The 20720-nt window shown below is 48.5% G+C and overlaps 1 long non-coding RNA gene across 1 annotated transcript in view; it reads left to right on the top strand.

Moving 5' to 3' along the window:
- The window catches only part of LOC137203703 (uncharacterized), a 357325-nt gene that overhangs the window by 289787 nt on the left and 46818 nt on the right, over positions 1 to 20720 (top strand). Inside the window, exon 9 of the long non-coding RNA XR_010933251.1 lies at positions 2042 to 2228. This is a non-coding gene — a long non-coding RNA (uncharacterized lncRNA). The remainder of the gene's footprint in view (positions 1 to 2041; positions 2229 to 20720) is intronic.

Below are 20720 nucleotides of genomic sequence, written 5' to 3'. Positions count from 1 at the left end.
CCCTTCTTGTGGATGAGGAGACTGAAGGTCAGAGAGGGTAAGTCGATTTCCCAAAGGAACACAGCTAACGAGGGGAAGATTCAAAACCAGGCTTAGTCACCACAGGATAGGCCCAGAGGACTCCCCAGTGGGTCCAAGGGGTCAGCCTGGAGCTCACAAGGCCCCCTCCAATGCAGAACTGCACTGGTCAGAGCTGTCTACTGCCTTCAGCTCGGACCCCCAAATTCACAACACCAAGCAACTGCTTAACTCCCAGTAACCAGAGCAACCTAGCTAGAGACCTCTGAAGGATCTCCCTCGTTCTCAAGTCCTAGACAACACAGTCTGCCATTGCTTCTGCACAGATTCCCTTCCTGTATCAACAAGATACAGAGCTCAGGATCTGACTGTGGTTATGGGGAAATGAAGGAATGAATTCTCAGTTCTGGGGGACTTTGTTCCCTATGGCAGCCTCTCGGATGCCAGTCACAGTGAACTGAAGGCAAAGGGCGTAACAGGAATTGGCTTTGGGAGCTGGACTCTTAGATCTGAATCCAAGCTAGACTGTGCCAGTTTATCTCATTTGATTCTTAGAGGTAACAGCAGTTCCATTTTACAGATGAGAAGACTGAGGTCAGAAAAGACTTTTAAACTCGTCTTTATGAGCTCTTTACTCCATGTAAGCTCCAGTGCTAGGCTTTCTATGTATTTGACTCACATTCTTGCCCCATGATAGGTACGGCCCATCATTCCCATTTTACAGATGACAGAACTGAGGTTTGGAGAGGGAAGTGACTCGGCCAGGAGATGGCGGAGCCGGGATTTGAAGCGACAGCTCTAGAGCCTGTGTATCTGAGGCCTTGCTCACCTTCCCAGGAGCAGTTTTGCTGGTTCAGATGTAGGAATGGATTGTGGCTGTGGCCTTTCTGACCCACAGGCACGAAACTGAATCTGTTATCGACATTTTAAAATCCAAGGTTTGTTTTGTTTTGTTTTGTTTTAATGCTTAGAAGTTTTGTGCTGCCTTCAGATAAAAGAAAGAAAACGTGATGAGGTCTGTCTCCCCCACTGCCCGCTCCTTCCCTAACACTCACCTGTTAAAAAGTCCCTCAATGGACCCATGGGCCTAAGCCTGGGCTTTGCTGGCACCTACAGCAGCTGAGATGTGGCCCCTGCAGGCCATGTGCTGCTAACTGTGTTACAGATTTCAGGGGGAGAGGAGGGGAAGCAGAGGGGAAAAGCGACTTTTGCCAGCCTCCAAATGGCCCCACCCACTAAGTCTTACTGCGTAGAAGGTGCCAGATCAGATTAGAGTCACCAGTTGCCGCATTATCCTGTCTTGACTTCACTAACGCTCATTAAGCTCCGAAAATCCCTTTTACGATGTTTAGGACACCTCCAGAGGAGTTTGCTGTGTAAATATTATTCCACCATTAAATCCTGCCACAAGGCCGCCGTCAACAAGTGGGATTCGAGAAGGTTCCGCCTAGGGGGCTCCGCGGGGCGCCTGTGAAGTGCGGCCAAGGGGCTCCGCCAACAAGCCAGCGCGAGCGATAAAGGCCCCCAGCTCTCCCACAGAAGCCTCCTGCCACTTGGGCCTGCTTAACAGAGCGGCCGCTGGGGCACGATTTGGGTTAAGAATCAAACACACCGTCGGGGGCCCCTGGGAGCCAGGGCCTGCCTTGGACAGCTGGTGTGCACGCTGGACCCACTCCGGAGTAGGGGCCTCGCGGGCTGCAGCGCACTTGGTGGAGGCTGGGGTCTGGCGCCCGTCTCTCCCACCTCGGCAGCAGATGTGGGCATCGGTCTTGGGGAGGCGACTTTTCCCAGCCGGAGGCCTCTTTGCCTTGGCTGTCCTTTCGTCTGCACGCCTTTATTAATTTATGTATTTGGAGGAGGGAGATCGCTCCATTAGGAGCCGTGGATTATTGCGGATGGATAACCTATCTGACTCAGCAGATGCTGCTGCGGCTGCCGCGGCTGTCACTGCTTTTTTGTTTTTCTTTTTCTTTCTTTCTTTCTTTCTTTTTTTTTTTTTAATTTAATCAATTTCTCTTTTCAGCTGATTTGCAGGTTGCACTCCTGGGAGATGGTGACAGAAGATGGTGGACTTACATATGGAAATTGCACGATGCGGCGCCCGGCCTGGCTTGGGGTGGACACTCATTGTGCCACGAATGACCTTCGAACCCTCTACTCTGTGCCAAGTGCTGCTCTAGGCTCTGGGGACCCAGCAGGGAGCAAGACAGGTATGGTTCCCGCCGCGTGAGGTAACCGTCTAGAGCTCTGGCTGTGCGGAATCCAGCAGTGTCAGTAAGTCCAGGGACACAGTGGGTGCATAGTAACCTGGGGGCGATGTAATGCACGCACAGCCCCTGGCACTGTGTCGGGCACATAATAATTGCTCAGCTAAGGCTGTCTCTCTCATTCTCTCTTCGGAGGTTGGAGTCCCAGGTGAATCATTTTTTGCAGCTGTGTGACATTGAGATCATCCCTTTCCCTCTCTGAGGCTCAGTTTCCCCATCTGTGAAGTGGGGCTTATAAAACGTGCCATATGGAGCTGTTGAAAGGCTTTGTTTATCCTCATGGGCTTGTGTGACATACAGTTATTGAGCACCTACTGTGTGCTGGGTGCTGAGGGTTTAAGCAGTGATTGAGATCTGGTGCCTCCCTTGTGTTTCGTAGTCTGCTGAGGAGTTAACAGGTACATTCAACAACCCCTGCTCGGTGCTGTGATGGGGTAACTCAGGGACACTGTGGAAGCCTCGATGAAGGGCCCTTAATGTAGCCTGCAGGGATCAGCAAACTATGCCCACAGGTCAAATCCGGCCCATTGCCTCCTTTTGTACAGTTCCCAAGCTAAGAATGGTTTTCACATTTTTAAATGATTGTTTTAAAAGTCAAAATAATATTTCATGCCACGTGAAAACTATAGGAAATTCAAATGCCAGTGTCCATAGATAAAGCTGTATTAAAAGCCTGCGGTACCCACTTGTCTGTGGATTGCCTGTGGCCACTTTTGAGCTATGATGGCAGAGTTGAGCCGTGGCAACAGAGACCATGGGTCCCACAAGGCCTAAAATATTTACTGTTTGGCTCTTTGCAGAATGAGTTTGCCAGCCGTTGTCCTAGGGGAAGTCGAGGTGTGAGCCAAGAGCTGAAGGATGGGTAGAATTGGTCGGTTTGGGGTGGTTGGAAGGGGCAAGGAGAGGTCTGCTTTGTGGCTTGGAGAAAAAGCCTGGCGTCTTCGAGGCTGATGGAGGTGCCATGAGGTGAGCTGCAAAGCACCGTCGCAACTTGAGTACTGGGAATAGTGGAGGACGTTGACGGCCTATAGGAGAAAGTACAGTGGAGTAATACTGATACTAGGTCTCATTTATGATGTAATTATTAGGCCCACTGCTGTAGTTCCCGTAACAGTCCTCCAAATGGACCCGAGTGTTGAGATCATTAACCCACTTCACAAACGAAGAATCAGGAGCTCAGAGAAGCGCAGACGCCTGGTCAAGGTCACACTGCAAAACACAGAGCAGAACCCCAGGCTGCATTACTCAAAAATCCATGTTCCAAACCCACACCAGTAAACCCAGACATTTCACTGCCCATATCCTGCAATGTTATACAGCTATGCGTTGGTAAAAAGAAAGGAGAAAAAAATTGAAACTGGGCTAGAATCCAGAAGATCTTTGCAGCCATTCCTCACCCCGCCCCCTACCACATCCTGAGTGTTGTTTTTTCCAGCTCCCCCCCATCCTGGGGCTCCTCTGAAATCCAGCCACATTGCTGGCAAGGAGAAAGGGGGGTGGGAAGCTAGGCTTCCCAGAAAAGCTAGCAGAGGAGGACTCTCTGAAATGGGTGGAGAGATGCATGTTGAAGGCGCAGTGTGTTGGCAGCCCTGGCTCCCGGCAGCTGTTGGCTGCGCACAGAATAAATACAAACGGATGGATGGGTTCGGGCTGGGAAGCCACCTCGCCTCGCGGGCTTCAGGCAAAACCGAGAGGTGCTGGATGACAGGCCTGCCAGCTGACGGGAAGTGACTCGGGTGTGGGGTTTGTGCCTTTGGCTGCCTGGCGCAGGTCTGAGCACCACCGGGGCAGCGGTGAGAGACACGGGCGGTCCTGGAGGCAGGCACTTCCCGTCTGTGCATCCCTGGGCGGGATGGTTCACCCACATGAACTCAGCGTCACCATCCATAAGTGGAGATAACGGTACCTACCTTTGGGGACAGTTGTGCAGTGGACACCATGGAGTACCGCCCAGATCCCCAGTGGCTGGGGTACCGTTGTCAACAAACAGCTGCAGCTGTCAGCCAGGGACAACCCGGCTCCAGAGACCCACCTCCCCAAGGTCACATCCAAGGACCGATCACTGCAGGGTGTATAGGCCTGCATGACTCCAGAGGGCCAGCCGAGCTCCAGGGCTGCCTGTGGAGCTGACCCAGACTGTTGTCCTACCTGCATCAAGGTTCAACTTCTCGCTCCATCCACGTTCCCTCTTCCCTCCCCAACACAAGTGCTATCCAAAGAGTCTTGCTAATAAATGACATGCGTGCTAAATTCTGTCCTACATGGCATCCTGGGCACCCGACCTGGGGCTGTTTGTTTGGAAAGTGCCCATGGTGAGTAGGGGTTCAGTACATGTAGAGAAACAAAGGGAAGATGAGAACTACAGTGAGAACCTACTTCAAGGTGTCCAAATTCCTCTTGATTTCAAAGACGAAGAGTGTGTGCCCTGTTCTGCAGCGCTGGTGTCCACAGAGACATCTGTACTATTTGATTGTCATCACACACTGAAGCCCAGCTAGGCACTGGGCATGCCCAAACAACCAAAGGGATCATCGTCCCCAAGTGACAGATGTGAAGACTGAGATCGAGAGAGATAGAGTGATGTACCTACAACTCGACAGTGTCCCCTGTGATCATTTATTCATCCATTTAGAAAATATTGAATGCTGGGCTCTGGGGTCCCTCACAAAGCTCAGAGCCAAGGAGGGAGACACACGATGAGCCAGCCGAGCCATGATGATGACAGATGTCTAAGACCAGTGATGACTGACAAGTGCGGTGTGTGATTTGGGGGTTGGAGTGGGGGACCCACAGGCAGCCAGGGTGAGTCACAGAGCAGGACTGGAATTCAGGTCTTCCAGCTCTGCACCAGCAGCTACCTGACAAATCTCTGTTCAAGGGGGTTATGTTGGAGAGGCTGGGTTCTCAGTTGTTCCCTGGTTTCTCCCCAACTCTGCTTAAGAGCTAGCCTAAGGACTTCCTGGCCGTCCGGTCCAGTGGGTAAGACTCCGCGCTTCCACTGCAGGGGGCACGGGTTTGATCCCTGGTCGGGGAACTAAGATCCCACGTGCCGAGGCCAAAAGAAAAGCTAGCCCCAAATGCCCCACCCTCTCTGCATCCAAGAAGCCCACATCCCTTCCCTCAGTTTCTCCTCCATCAATCCAAGGCTGAGCAAACCCACGTGCTTTCAAAGCAAGATGACCAAGTTTGGAAGAGACTCTGAGCCCTCTCTTCCCTCTGCATGTCTCCTGGTAAGTGGTCAGCGTCTCCTTCCAGGAATCAGAGCCAAAGTCATCTTAATTGTTCTCCTGTCTCATAGGCTGAAGCATCTGTTCCCCACATAAGCTCTGTCCTGCACTCAGGCACCCCACCCTGGTCTTTTTTCCTGGCAACACCAGGGAGCTTTCCCAGCCTAGGGAGGAGTCTCTGAGGGTCACAGCTCAGTGGCAACTATTGGATTCCTGGAAAAAGCCAGGTTCAGAGAGAGACGGGGAGCCAGAGCGAGGACGGGCAGAGCCGCAGGTGGACAGTGGTGGGTGCAGGAAACTGGCCCCAACTTCGAAGCTGTAGTTGGGAGAGCACTCCCAAAGGCAGCTCAGGTAACATAGGGCTTGCAATGCCTACCAACACAACTCCCAGAAGGTCTGGCCCCTGCCTACCCAAGAAGCATCCTGGCCAGCTCCAGGGTTTTAGTGTCCCTCCCTTAGACCTTTCTCCATGTCAGAGAGCTTTTCACAGTGAAATGTAATTATGGGTTGACCTGTCTCCTTCTCTCTCCAATCTCTGAGCCACTTGAAAGCAGGGACCACCAGGTTTGACTCATCCTGAAGTCACCAGAGGTTAGCTCAGAGCCTGGCATATAGTAGGTGCTTTGTCACTGCCTGAGTCCGTGAGGGTTTCCCCTCTCTCTCCATCTCTTGACTTCATTCTTCAAACAGGCCTCAAATGGTGGCTGGGTTTGGCCATCAGCCTCTCTGGACTCATATGCCCCTTGCCTAGAAGCCCATCAGGAGAACAAAAACTAGGGAAGATTCTCATTGGTCCAGATTGGGTTTCTCCCTGAAGCACCACATGACCTGGGGAAAAGCTAGTTCTGATTGGCCAGGTCTGGGTCAGGTGTGGCTTCTGTGGCTGGGAGTGGGGCCAGCCACATCAGGACCACAGGGCATAGGTTTCCCACAGGAGAGAGGGGTTCTGTGGCTAGTGCAGATGAGGGTATGAGACCAAGAGAGACAGTGGATCTCCACCAAGCACCGTAGTTCAATCTTGGGGGAAAAAAACTTTTGTTTAACCAAACTATCTGATTATTTTGTGAAGTAACTGGTAGTTTTCCCCAGAAGGAGAGATTCTGAAAGTCCTCGTACTCAGAGCCTATATTGGGTTATGAATGCACCCAGTGGACAGCCAACAAATATTTAAACCTGAGGCTGAGAGGTGGGTGGGGGCAGAGTGTGAAAGGCCATGAATGATACAACAAGAGGCCCGGTCCTGTCGCTCAGCACAGTCTGGACCTCAGGATGGCCATCTGTGTTTGTAAATAAAGTTTTATTGTAAAACAGCCACGCACATATTGCTTACAGCTGACTTCACACTCCACCTGCAGAGCTGAGTAGCTGTAAGGGAGCCCATCTGGCCCACGAAGCCAAAAATATTTAATAGCTGGCCCTTTACAGAAAGTTTGCTTGTCCTTGCGAGAGAGAGAGAATTGGAGGCACAAGAGTGTTGTAATCCACTCTATATTTTAAGAAGATGAATTCTACACTCTAGACAGGGTAAGGAGATATTTTGAAGATTGAGCCTGGACCTTGCAGGTCGTATGGATGTGGTTTGATCGGTTGATAGTGGGCTCTATCACAAGTGGGGTTCTCCAGGAGCCGACCCTGAGACAAGGAATCTGTGCAAGGAGTTTAGTTGGGAGGTGATCTCAGGAAGCACCCTTAGGGAAGAGAGGAAGTGAGGTGAGGCAGGGAGGTGGCCTTTAAAGGGGGCAGTGTGTACAGGTTCCCATTCTGGGCGAATGGAGCTTATGCCCACTGTGGACTCTGGGAGCAGTGTGGATCGCACACCTGTGAGGCAACAGGGAGCCAGGGTATTTATAGACTTAAGTGCTGAGACTAAGACTGACTGAGCCAAAGTTTCCTGAGTTCCAGCCTTTGCCCTGCCTGTTACCAGCTGTGGAGCCTTAAGCAAGTCCCTTTTGCTCTCTGGGCCTCAGTTTCCCCATCTGTAAAATAGGAAGGTTCTAGGAGCCCTTCCAGCTTGGAGAATCGATGACTTCCTTGCCTTATCCCAGACTGTCCCAGACCTGGCTATTGGGTGATTCTGATGACATTGGCTTGTCTCCTGGTCCCTCCAGGACCCAGCTGGAAGTTTCTTTTCCCTCTCAATGTTCACAATGTGTTTCTGACACACCTTCTAATCTCACACTTTTGTTTTCCTTCGTGCACTGGAATTAACCCAATGTCTCCATGTCTGGTTATGCGTCTGCAGTAACCTGGTTGTCGCTAAAATGCAGAGTCCTGGAAACTTCCTTAAGACCCACTGAGTGCGAATCTCAGTGCAGGAGGGCCCTGACATCTGCGTTTCAGCAAATGCCCCTGGGGACGCTAAGGCTGCTAACGGTTGTGATTCTGTGCAAAGGTTCCAAGCTCAGGCTGGCATCTCTGACTTGCCATGTGGTTTGGGGGAATCAGCTACTCTCTCTGATCCCTATTTCTATCACAAACACGGAGCTAACCATATGCCCCACCTTGTGGCAGGGTGAGGCTTAAAGGAAACACTCGTATAGAGCCGTCAGCAAATTCAGGCTACCCTGGCCATCTTTATGTCAGGTCTGAGTCCTGCCTACTAGCTCAGGAGTGTGTGAGATGTCACAGCTGTTTATTTTCTATAAATCAACTTAATTTCTGTTTCCAGCCCCCATCCCATTGGGCTGGAGGAAAACATAACCTTGGACACATATTCTGAAAGCCCAGTTCCCACCATACCCCTGGGTGTTGCCACAGCCAGGCTCTTGGATATGAAACACCAGGAAACCGTGGATCCTGTTCAGTTTTCTGCATTGGCTTCACCCACCCCCAAATGATGACACCGGAGCTGGTGACCAACCGGAATGAGATGGGAAGACAGAAACGATGCACTGCCCACCGAAACAGAAACGCACACATACACCCGTCAATTTAGATTCAAAATATTGTCCAGACACATTGCCTCCACCCCACCTCACATTGCCTATTTGATTAGACCTTCCCTGAAACACCAGCGAGGAGGGTTTTATTGGGTGGATATGGTTAAAGGATAATTTTAAAATAAAGCTAGAATCACGACTCTCATGCAGTTACAAAATGAACATGCGTCAAAGAGTGTAGTTAACTCAATAATGAGGGAGCCAGAAAGATAGCACAACTGGTTCAAAGGAGATTTCAAACAACACACACATATACAGTCAATCAGAAAGGCTGGGATTGATTTACAAGGAGATGCAAAATTGGTCGATAACTTTAGGGCAATAATCAATTGCATTCTGCTGGACAAAATGCATTTGCATTTCTATGGCATGAGTCATTTGTATTGCTATCAGTTTTTTTTAACTTAGAGTTATAAAATAGCTCAAAGACAGTGAAAGGCACAATAACCCCTAGGGCTGTGCAAGGCAGAACATCCAGCCGTCGTTTATTTCGTTTTTTGCCTATATCAACGTCATTCGCAATTTTTCCTGACCTTATGATACTGCCACCACCATCCCAGAAAAGAGGAGAGAAGCTGTTTTGTGTCTCCCAAGGCTCCGTTTCTTAATCTGCAAAATGGGCTTGGTAAGAGCCCTTGACAGCCCAGGGACAAGAGCCCGGCCATGACACATACAGTGAGAGAGGGGAGTCGTGTCAGGAAAGGGTTCTCAATCTGAGTCACGCGTGTGTCCGTCCTTCTTGATTTTGGCCACATCCTTGTTCTACCTTAAAAGAGTTACTGTTTCCTTTACAACAATTCTGATTGGATAATACCCACGAAATCAGGGGATGAGGTGCTGGTTCTATTTATTTTACCTTAATACGTATGAAAGTAGACATACAGCCATTGAGATAAGAAAAGTAAGTTCATCCTTGTACCTACTAATCCAGGGCTCGAGGGGAAACCCTGGATTAGGAAGGTATCGGGCAAGAAAGGAAACAGAAGCTGGCACACAGACTGTCATAGACACACATCACCACCACCTCCACCAAGCTCTACAAATCAATTTACAATTGGCAAACCCCATCCTGAAAAAAGAGGGAGGGCAAATGAAACCCTATCGAAGGCAGGACTTAGAAGCAGAGACCAAAGGCTGCCCCGGGGAGGGGTTGTCATTCTCTGGACTGTGGCTGGCAGATCCCTGTGCCTCCGTGCACCCCTCCCCCAAGCCCCACATGCCCCCCACCTGCCCCTCAAATTCCCCACCGGCTCCTGCTCTGCACCTTTAGATGCCCAGATAGCGGCCCCCTCCTGTGATTCATCCGGCTGGAATGTGGGAGTTCTCACATTGCTTGAGCTAAAGCCTTTTAATTCCCCTTCGGTGATGAATGGGCGAGGCTCTCAAATGAAATGTCGAGGCTCTGTGTCCAGGCCCGCCGTACTCCCCCTGCTCAGCGTAATTATTTCTGTACAGAACGTGTCAAGTGCCCCCGCTTCCCGGGAACTTGTTTTGCATGCAAACATTTGGTGATTAAGTGAGGCTTACTTAATTAAGCACTTTGTAATGACTCTTAAACCAAAGAAGGGTGGATTAGGAGTCCGATTCGTGCTGGTGATGTAAAAAGCGCCTTCGCATCAGGAGAGGCAGACAGGGATCCAGCCTGGGGAACAGAGTAGGGACTGCAGCAACTGGGACAGAATCATTCATTCATTCACTCATTCACTTATTCATGGAGCACATCCAGGAGCCAGGGTGTATGGTGAATAATATCAATAATAATAATGCCAGGCATGGGGCTAGGAAGTCTGATGAATAACATTACAATGCATAGGAACAGATAATACTTGTTGAGAGCTGGCTTTCATGGACACTGTGCTGCTGCCACGCGTAATAATAATATTAATAACAATATTAATTGCTTTTTTACCTAGTTGTGGTCAGACTCCCCCATAGTGATGTACAGTGAATTCCCTGATGTCTCCTGGTTGCCCTCTGCCTGATTTTGATGTGGTCCTTCAAGCCCTGGAACTCTACTTGTTTTCTGACCGTTACTTTGGCCTTCAGAAACAGCCTCCTCTTTGTCACTGTCTTCCTTACTCAAAGTTTCTCACCCACCAGTGACTCACTTTTCCCATCTGTATAATGGGCAGTTTGATGTGGATCATCTCTAAGTCTCTGTCTGATGCTTGAGGGTCTTTGGAGCAAGGAATGTCTCCTCTGCTTTGGGGACCACAAGAATAACAGTGGCAATTACAGGACCCTGGCTATCAGTTGCAATGTCAGAGAAGGCTTCAGAGCCCAGCCTTGCACAGCTCTGAACCAGAGCAAGGCTGAGTCTCATCTTTGATCTTCAGAAGCTGTGTGACCTTTATCAAGTGGTTTGCCCTTTCTGAGGCACAGACCCCCTCACCTCTCAAATGACTGCTGTGAGCCATCTGTACAGGCTCATGGGCTGTAAGGCCCCTTTAAAACTGTCTGCCTGGTGGCAGAAGCCATTGTTTCCCAAACTTGACCCCACAAATATACCCCAAAGCGTCCACTTCCCTACTTGTCTTTGTTTTCTCATTTATATCATAACCTGGAAAAAATGCTTTATAACCTGAACGATCATCTTATAACCAAGGACTTCTATGGGACTTTGGAGCCTGGATTGCTGTGTGCTTTTACAATTGTGAACTTGCTGCGTAAAGACCAAGCAGCCTCACAGTGTGGTTCCAATGAAGATTTTGCAGGTGTTTTAAGGGTAGGATGCAGAGTTGTCTCTTCAAGTGCCAGATACAAGCACGGTGGTCTTCAGCAACAAGGAGTCTCAGCCCCACAATGTAGCATGAGACTCACATGTGAGTGGATGTGTCACTAGACCCTAGTTCCGCACGACTGATGTGCAGTCATTCACTGGCACTGAGGGCTGTAGGAAATACACAGGGAAGACCTCTCTCTGTTCCTGATGCCAGCAGGAATTGTACTAGGTGCTCGTTAAATGATTTCAAAAATCTGTTTCATGCAAAGCTGACCACCATCTTGTCTGCTCAAGTGATGCAACATTAAGATCAGTAGATTGAGTTAAATGTGAGGTCTGATTATCCTGAGCTAACAAGTAAAGTTTGCCATTTTAGACAGCACCTCAATCCTAAAAGTCATTCTCTGCTTTGGAAGTATACAAGTTAGCCAACAGACCTTGAATGTGGCAACCACTGTTACTCTGTTACCCAAAGTCCATTCTCCCTTTCTTCCCTAGTGACAGGCCCCTTCTTTTATATGAGGTGCTGATATGCCCAGCTAAAAGGATTTTTTTTTTTTTTTTTTTTTTTTTTGCGGCACACGGGCCTCTCACTGTTGTGGCCTCTCCCGTTGCGGAGCACAAGCTCCGGATGCGCAGGCTCAGCGGCCATGGCTCACGGGCCTAGCCGTTCTGCAGCATGTGGGATTTTCCCGGACCGGGGCACGAACCCATGTCCCCTGCATCGGCAGGCGGACTCTCAACCACTGCGCCACCAGGGAAGCCCAGCTAATAGGTTTTATTCCTTGCTTCCCTTAGATATAAAGTTGCCAATGCATCATAAGCTGAGGTCATTAGGTGGTATTTCTGACCAGGTTCTTTAAAAAGGGTAGATGTACCTGGGAGGCATGCTTCCTTCTGTTTTCTTCTTGTAGGGAGCACAGATGCCATAGCTGGAACCACAGCAGCCACAATGTGACTATGAGGCACCTTGAACTAGGTGACCATGTGCTAAGGATGTTAGTATAGAAAAGACTAGGCATTCCCTCATTTCTTTGACACAAGTGAAAAATAAAACCTCAACTCATTTAAAGCATTGTCATTCTGGGTGCATTTTATTAGTCTTCATTGCCATTCCCAGCTGATAGAGTTTATATATAGAAGCAGATCTAAAATGCCATCTTTCTATATTAGACCTGGCATAAGTGGTTTAGATTCAAGAAGGAAGTATCTTCTGCCATATTAAAATAATGTTGATAATTTAAGTTTTGTAGTTTCATAGTTATGTTTATAATTATAAGGTGAAGGGGCTTCCTACAAAAATAAGATATAAGAAGTTTATATGCTGGCTTAACATTTGTATCAGTTTTTTTTTACATCTTTATTGGAGTATAATTGCTTTACAGTGGTGTGTTAGTTTCTGCTTTATAACAAAGTGAATCAGTTATACATATGCATATGTTCCCATATATCTTCCCTCTTGCGTCTCCCTCCCTCCCAGCCTCCCTATCCCACCCCTCCAGGCGGTCACAAAGCACCAAGCTGATCTCCCTGTGTTAAGTCAATTTTAAAATAAAATGACTTAAATAAATATTAGGGACCTCTTCATTTTCACTTCTTAAAAGAGGCCCATACATTATTTGAGCTCAAGAAGTGCTGGGCCTGGGACTTCCCTGCAGCTTTGGCCGCAACTCCTTTTGTACACCCTGACTCACTGGAGAAAGTGAAGCAGAAGAATCAGGAATTCTCATTAGCAGGTGAGAAGAACTCAAGCTGGTTTTGCTTGAAGTGAGGGTGGGAAATAAAAGAAATGCTTTCTTGAGTTTTGAAGAACTTTCCCACCCAAGCCAAGGCCCAGCAGCATTTGTCTTCTCAGGGTTTCCTGGCCTGGAGCGAGGCCGGAAGGCAGAAACTCTGAAGCACTTTGTGAGAGGCTGTTTTTATAGCGTCCCCTGCAAGAGCTGGCCCGGGAAAGGTAGGGGCTCCAAGGGAAACCCCGCCTGATGAGATTTCCAGCTCCAAGCAGGTGGAGCTGCTGTGACTGAGAACAAATTCATCACACATCAGGCCAGGACTTACTGCTGGCCAAATCATGTCCCTTGGTGGCCCCCATCTCTTCATCTGTGAAATAGGACCGTGAGACCAACAGAGCTCAAAGGGGCATCCTTAGACGGAAAAAAAGCGATAACCCGTGTTCACACAGGAGATACCTACGAAGGGTGAGGGCTCGTGTTAGATAGAGTTAACTTAGCTTGTTTAAGGTATTTCTTTTCCTTCCAAAGGCATACTTATTTTACCTTTTGGTTGCAAATGGCATTTCCAGGTCCCCAGTCACATTCAGATGAATCCAGGTGAAGCCTTGGACTGGGCGTAGATAAATGTAGAGGCCGAGGCTGCGCCCTGAAACAAGTTCAGAGGCGAAGGAGACTTGGGGCAGAAGAGTCGTGAGAAAGAGGGCCCAGAACAGATCTTTCCCACTAATCGCCAAGTTTAGGGCAGAGGGTGTTTGTTTTGAGGAGTCATGAGTGGGCAGAGCTATGTGCTGACTTTAACAAGGTAAAGTTGAACAGGACTAAGCCTGAAGTTGTCCTTCTGGGTCCAAGAATTCAATGATGTAAGTTGTAGTGGCAGCATTTTTTACTGTTATTACAGCTAACGTTGGGTATTTGCTATGTGCCAGCCATATCGCCGAGCATCTGTATGTGTTACTTTACTCCAAAGAGGCAGTGGATTCCCCCAGCAAGGGGCTGAGTCCAGCCGGGTAAAGCACCAGGGTGCCTGGGGAATATTGGATGAAGACTGAGTCCCCCGTAACAGACCCATCTGGGGTCATTTATTTATCATCCATCTCTCTTACTAGACTGTGAGCCCCATGAGGGCAGGGACTGTCTCTGGCTGGTCTACCCTGAATCCATGGCTTAGCAGGGCATCTGGCGCATGTAGCGTCTGAGTGCATTCTGTTACAGGCACGAATGCAGGAATGAATGGAAGCCGGCCTCTCGGCAGACATTCAGGCCCTTAGTGGCATGTTAACCTCTCTGGTATTCCCAGACCAACCTCGAGTCTGATGTGGTTCAACACGTAACAGCCGTGTCATCCAAGATGGCACATGGGCTAAGAGTGTGGGTCTAGAGTCATAGTTCTACTGGCTTTGAATCTCTGCTCAACCAGTCTACCAGCTGGAAGACCTTGGGCGGGGGAACCAAGCCTCAACTTCCTCCTCTGCAAATAATAATAGAACTTAAGGGAAGAGAGAAGTTGTGAAAGTTAAATAAGATATGCATGCAAAGCCCCGGGCACAGTTCTTGGCCTAGAGTGTGAAACTGTGAGCTATTTTTATTGTTATTTGTGGAGTTGAACTTTTGGACCTAGAGCTAGGATTTTCGTAGTTCTCTGTTAACTTTCACTTTGCAAGATCTGGTACAATCTCCAATCACTGGAGATCCTTTGGGGACCTGAGTCTTTTGCCCATCAGGAGCCCACTCTCCCACATTGGATCATGAGCACTTGGTATCTCCTCCCAAACCACCGAGAAAACAGGAGTCCGTGGTCAAGGCAGAGCCACATGGGTCCTTCTGATGGAGCGGCTGTATTTCCACAAAGGCAAAAGCAGGGGTGCTAAACAAATTTGATGAAATGGAGTTGGCCTCACTGACCAGGCAAAGAAGGAGCACAGATTTGATCCAGAAGTCCCCAGAGAGGCTCCAATCAAGGCCAACCTTGACCACATCCATCTGGGTTCTGGGTATTGGGCTAAGGATTTCACGTGCCTTATGTCATTTAATCTTCACAAGGACCTGAGAGATGACTTCTATGATTGTCCCCATTTTACGGGTAAGAAACTTAGGCTCGCGGAGTGCAGAGTCACACAGGAAGTGGCCAAATGGGATCTGAACACAGTTCTGTTAAGTTGAAGCTTTTAAACCAAGACTTAAGTCATGCCTGACTCAAAGGCTTTTATTAGAGGTTGGCTGCTGTCCGCTTGGCTGTGGGAGTCAAGGACTCTGGGGTTTGCAGAGTGACACCACAGGGCGTCTCGAATCCCACCCCGAACTCGCCCACCATCACTCCTGTGGGCTCTCCCTACAGGGAGGGCTGCCTTGGGAAACACCGACTTCCCAACTGTGTGACTCCCCGGCTTCAATCACACTTACGTGGATGAAATGACACTCCCCTCCAGGGACCAGCGCAGCAATTTGTTTTGGCCGTGTTCAAAGCCAGGCTCAGTGATGAGGGCCTGATTTCCCACACCCTGGAGTGACTCAGAGCATCAGAGATGAAATGAAAGGTTTCGAAAGAGAGAAGATGGAGCCCTGCCTACGTTCAGATATGTGGTGCAAGAAATGTACTGCCATGCGTTCTAAACGTGAGAAGTGGGAGCCAGCCTCGGAGCCTGACGGTAGGGAAGTGTTTCCACATCAGCCACTCTTTTGCATCTATTTTAAAATAGGTGCGTTTATTTATTCTATGTTCTGTTGATTCATTTACTCATCAAGTATTTATTGACCCCCTACTATGTACAGAATGCTGGGAAAGATCCTGGTGATGCAGCTGGGGATGGGATGGTGGCATCCCTGGCCTGGGGGAGCATCAGTTCATCAGAGCAGACCAGCAATTCATGGGTAATTCCAACACGCACAGGGCTAGGGAACATACAGGTGGCCATCCCATCATGGGGCCTCCTAGCACGATTACAGGGTAAATTTAATGACCTGGGGAAATTCTTATGCTAAAACACTAAGTGAAAAAGCAGGTTACAGAATTTCTTATGGAGCATAATTCCAGCTTTATTATAAAAATATATGTGTACGTGACTAGGGAAAAAGACTCATAAGGAGATGCATAAAAACGTCAACAGTGGTTATTGCAGAGTTGCGGGAATTTAATATTCTTCCTTTTACCTTAACACAAGGCTCCGGTGCTCAACCACAAGTAGGTATTCATTTCGTTTTATAGGTTTATATACATTTTAATTATAAAGCAATTTATACTCATTGAGAAACTCCAAAGTCCCTAACTCCCCTCTCCCCACTCAAAACCCCATTTTTATTTTATTTTATTTATTTATTTTTTTGCGGTACGCGGGCCTCTCACCGTTGTGGCCTCTCCCGTTGCGGAGCACAGGCTCCGGACGCGCAGGCTCAGCGGCCATGGCTCACGGGCCCAGCCGCTCCGCGGCATGTGGGATCTTCCCGGACCAGGGCACGAACCTGCGTCCCCTGCATCGGCAGGCGGACTCTCAACCACTGAGCCACCAGGGAAGCCCAAAACCCCATTATTTTAAAGTGTGATGTTCATCCTTCAGGTCACACCCTCCCACACGCACGCGCACACACATACACACATGTGTACTGCACTCTTATAGTATCACTTTGTTTCTGTTTTGATTTGTATTCTGTTTATAATATGGTTTGTTTCCTAATTAAAGAAATACATATTTACATATATACACATATATGTACACGTATATATAATTTCTGCAACTTTCCCTTAACAATATAGTTTGGTCATTTTTTCATAACGGCACATGTAGATCTACCCCATTCTTATTAACAGCTGCAGGGTATTCCAAAGTACTTCTGTAGCATGATTTACTTAATCAACCCCCTAGTGATGGACATCCTTAGATAAATGTCTTTGCATATCTATGCAAACATTTACAATCAGGCCTCTGGCTGGGTCACTGGGTGTGGTCTATTTTTAATCAGTTATTAAATTAGCATTGAAATAACAATCTTACAGTCTAGGTGAGTAGAAGAAAAGAGCTAAACACTCACAATAGTACTTCTTGGTCCCATTTTATAGATGGAGGAACTGAGGCCCAGGGAGGGCTGCTCCTGGCCAAGGTCATGCAACAAACAAGTGCCACAGCCAAGTCTAGAAGTCGGGACTGACTCCCATCAGGGGCTCTTTTCTCCCTCTCACCCCTAGGTCTATACTCACCTGGGCTGGGACCCCAGAGATCTCTCTGCATCCCTCCCTCCAGGCCGCCCTGTCTTTGTCCACAGCTGGTTTATTGACAGCACTTTCAATGTGTGGCCTTGTGGGTGGAATTATTGGCCCTTAATTGAATTGAAAACAAAAGGAGATTGAATTTTATGGGGAGTGGGAGGCCAGGGGAGGGGGGAAAATCAAATGCAGAGCAAGCATGAAAGGTTCTCAGAGGAAGCTCAGCTGCAGGTGGGAGTGTGGGCTGCCTCGGCTGTTTATGGAGCCACAGAACTTAAGGTCAGTCCCTCCCAGGGGGCCCTCTGTTGTCGCCCCCCCAACTCCACTCCAACTGGATGCTGTCCTCTCCCAGGGTCCATGTTGCAGACGCTGTGAAGCACCTGTACTCCCTTCCATGCAGCGAGACAGAATAGGACACTGGCTCCTGGTGACTCAGGCATCTTAGGTCTGGCTGCCTTATGTGAGCGAGGGAGGCCAACCCCTCACTTCAGGAGCCAGGTCTGGGGAGAAAGCACGTCTGCATCATCAATCATCTCCATGCCTCTTCATAGGCCCTCTGTAAGAAGGCGGAGCAGACAGTGGTAAACAAGTCCAGGAAAGTCCCACCACCAGATAGCAGCCTGCTGTGGACTGAATTATGTCCCATCCACCAAATTCATATATTAAAGTTTTAACCCTCAGTGTGACTGTATTTGGAAATAGGCCTATAATGAGGTGATTAAAGTTAAATGAGGTCATAAGGGTGGGGCCCTGATCTGATGGTTTGTGTCCTTATAAGAAGAGACACCAGAGCGTGCTCTGTCTCTCTCTCCCCTCCCCCCCACCTTCTCCATGCACTTGCAGCAAAGAAAGACTGTGTGAGCACATAGCAAGAAAGTGACCACCTGCCAGCCAGGACTACAGTCCACACCAGAAACCAAATCAGCTGGAAACTTGATCTTAGATTTCCAGCCTCCAGAACTATGAGAGAACAAATTTCTATTCTTTAGGCCACCCCGACTATGGTATTTTGTTAGAGCAAGCTGAGTAGACTAAAATATGGCCCATCCAGGACCTGAACTCAGGCCTCCAAATTCCCAAGCCCAGTGCTTTCCCCCCACCATTTTTATCCATTCGTCCCTCTGTCTGGCGTGTGTTTCTGTCTGCAGACTGACTGACTTCAAGGCTTGGCTCAGAGGTTATAGATTATTTCTTTCTGTTTACCAGGGTCAACTCAATGCGTGGCACAGCCTTGGTCCTCAGAGAGCTTTGCTTAATGAAGAGATGCATGTTTATAGAAACATAAATACTCATGGAGCCAAGAATGTCACTGGGAGTGGGGGCAGGGGATGAGGATGAAATGGCCTCTCCGAGGAGGTGCTCACTAAAGGAAGAGAGAGGTGTGAGCTGCAGCCGGCATGGTAGCCATGGACGGAGGAGCATACCAGGCAGAGAGACGATGTGAGCGGAACCAAGGCGACTGGAAATTCAGAGGCTGTTCCACCGGCAATAGCAAATGGCTTTCTGATCGGCCAGAGAAGAGTGGATGAGAACCAGAGGGTGGCAGAGGCCGTATTGGGAAACCTGTGTGCATGCCAAGGCCAAGGGATTGATTATGACCCCATGGGATTTGATTCTTCAACTTGTCTTGCAGACCCTGGAGGGACTCATGGCATATTTTTACAGGAACACAAAACCACAGGATAAACACAGTGCATCTTCCTGGAGCGTTAATTACCTTTTTAGGGTTATTATTTATAACTATGTGATTTGCAGCCTTGCAGGTGGCTGAGCACGCAATCTCTGGAGTTCCCATCTGAGTTTAAACCTTCCTTCAAATTGCTGGCTGCATGACCTTGGGCAAATCATTTCACCTTCCTTGTGTCAGCTGTCTCATTTTGTAAGTGTAAATAAGCACATAAAAACCTGTACTTGGGTGTTTGTAACACTTTATGCATAAAAGCCCCAGACTGGAAACAACCAGGATGTCCTTCAGCAGGTGAATGGATAAACTGACCCATCCACACAAGGCAATACTGCTCAGCAACAGAAAGGAAGAACTAGGGATACCCGTGTCAACTTGAGTGGATGTCAAGGGCGTTATGCTGAGTGCAGAAAGCTACCCAAAGCTCTATGCTGTGTGATTCCATTTATATAATATTCTTGAAGTGACAAAATTACAGTGATGGAGAACAGATCGGTAGTTCCCAGGGACTGGGGTTGAAGGGAGTGTGTGACTATTACAGGGTGGCCTGAGAGAGTTTCTTTGTGGGGATGGAGCTGTGTATAATCTGAGCGTGACGGTTGCTTCTACTCTATAGCTGTGATAAAATGTCATAGAACTGGGTGGATAGATGATAGATGGTATTATCTATATATCTATACATATACACACAAGCACACATACACAACATGAGATAGATGGATAGATAGATAAATAGATGATATTATCTATATATCTATACATATACACACAAACACACATACACACAACATGAGACAGATAGATAGATAGATAGAGATGTAAAGAGTGCATGTACAAACTGATAAACTCCAAATAAGGTGTGTAGCACTGTAGCAAAGTCAGTTTCCTGGTTTCGACCGTGCACTATGACCGTGTAAGATACTCTCGTCGTGGAGGGAAGGGTACGTGGGAACTCTTTGGCCTATTCTGGCAGCTTCTTATGAGTCAAACTATTTCGAGTTAAAAAGTTATTTTTAAAATGCAGATAGTCACAGTCTCTACCTTGCGACGTGGATGGCGCAAGATGATTTGTGTAGGGTATCTGGCACCCAGCAAATATTCTAAATATTCTAGATATGTTAGCTTTTTGGAAAGGGGGTTGGTAGGAGATGGATTCTGGGAGCTTCGCGGAAGCTGACAGTATTTCCTAATGGAAACTCTTCAGGCCAAAAGAGAATTCAGATTTAATCTCTCAAGAAGAAGGAGAGAAAGAGAGAGAGGCAGAGAGAGGAGCTCTGGTTCGTGTATGAGCCTACATTCCCCGTCAAGCGACGCGTCCAGACGCTTTGCAAGTTCCTTGCGCAACATCTGTTAATCCCGTGATGTCAAGGCCCGAGCTCACCGAGCCTGGGAAATCGCTGCTGTGTTTTACTGACTTCCCCACAGTTGGCAGTTTCCCTCGGAATCGCCGTGTTAATCAGAAACACGCCGTCCATATTGTCAACACTTTGCTTAACCACTTCTATAAATTCAGCATTACTGTTGGAAAGGTCCCGAGTTGACGGATGAAATTGGTGGTGGCCCCAGACAGCCCAACCCCGTAAAACAAAGTCAGGGCACGAGGCTCTAAAGAGGGAGACACTTGACATTCACCGGGACACGTGACATGGCAATGACTCACCTCTGGACTTGAAAGCATGGCAGGTCCTACAAGGAAACAGGCCAAGGAGCAAGGAAGGTCTTCAGGTAGTATCCTGACAGGGAGATTATTGGAGGAGTCTCTGCCCCGTGAATTCGGGTGATGCCTGGAATGAAGCCGGGGGACAAGAGAAAGTGGAGGAAGCTTGGGGAGAAGGGAGTCCATGAGATGGCATAACTGGTCCACCCTGGTCCAATCACACCCATTCTTTTGAAGCACGTGCTTTGATTGGCTGGTGGCCTCCAGTGATGCAGGTG

The sequence above is a fragment of the Pseudorca crassidens genome, chromosome 12, assembly GCF_039906515.1.
Source record: "Pseudorca crassidens isolate mPseCra1 chromosome 12, mPseCra1.hap1, whole genome shotgun sequence".
In the NCBI taxonomy this organism is placed as follows: Eukaryota; Metazoa; Chordata; class Mammalia; order Artiodactyla; family Delphinidae; genus Pseudorca; species Pseudorca crassidens.
This window is presented reverse-complemented; position numbering and strand designations above follow the sequence as displayed.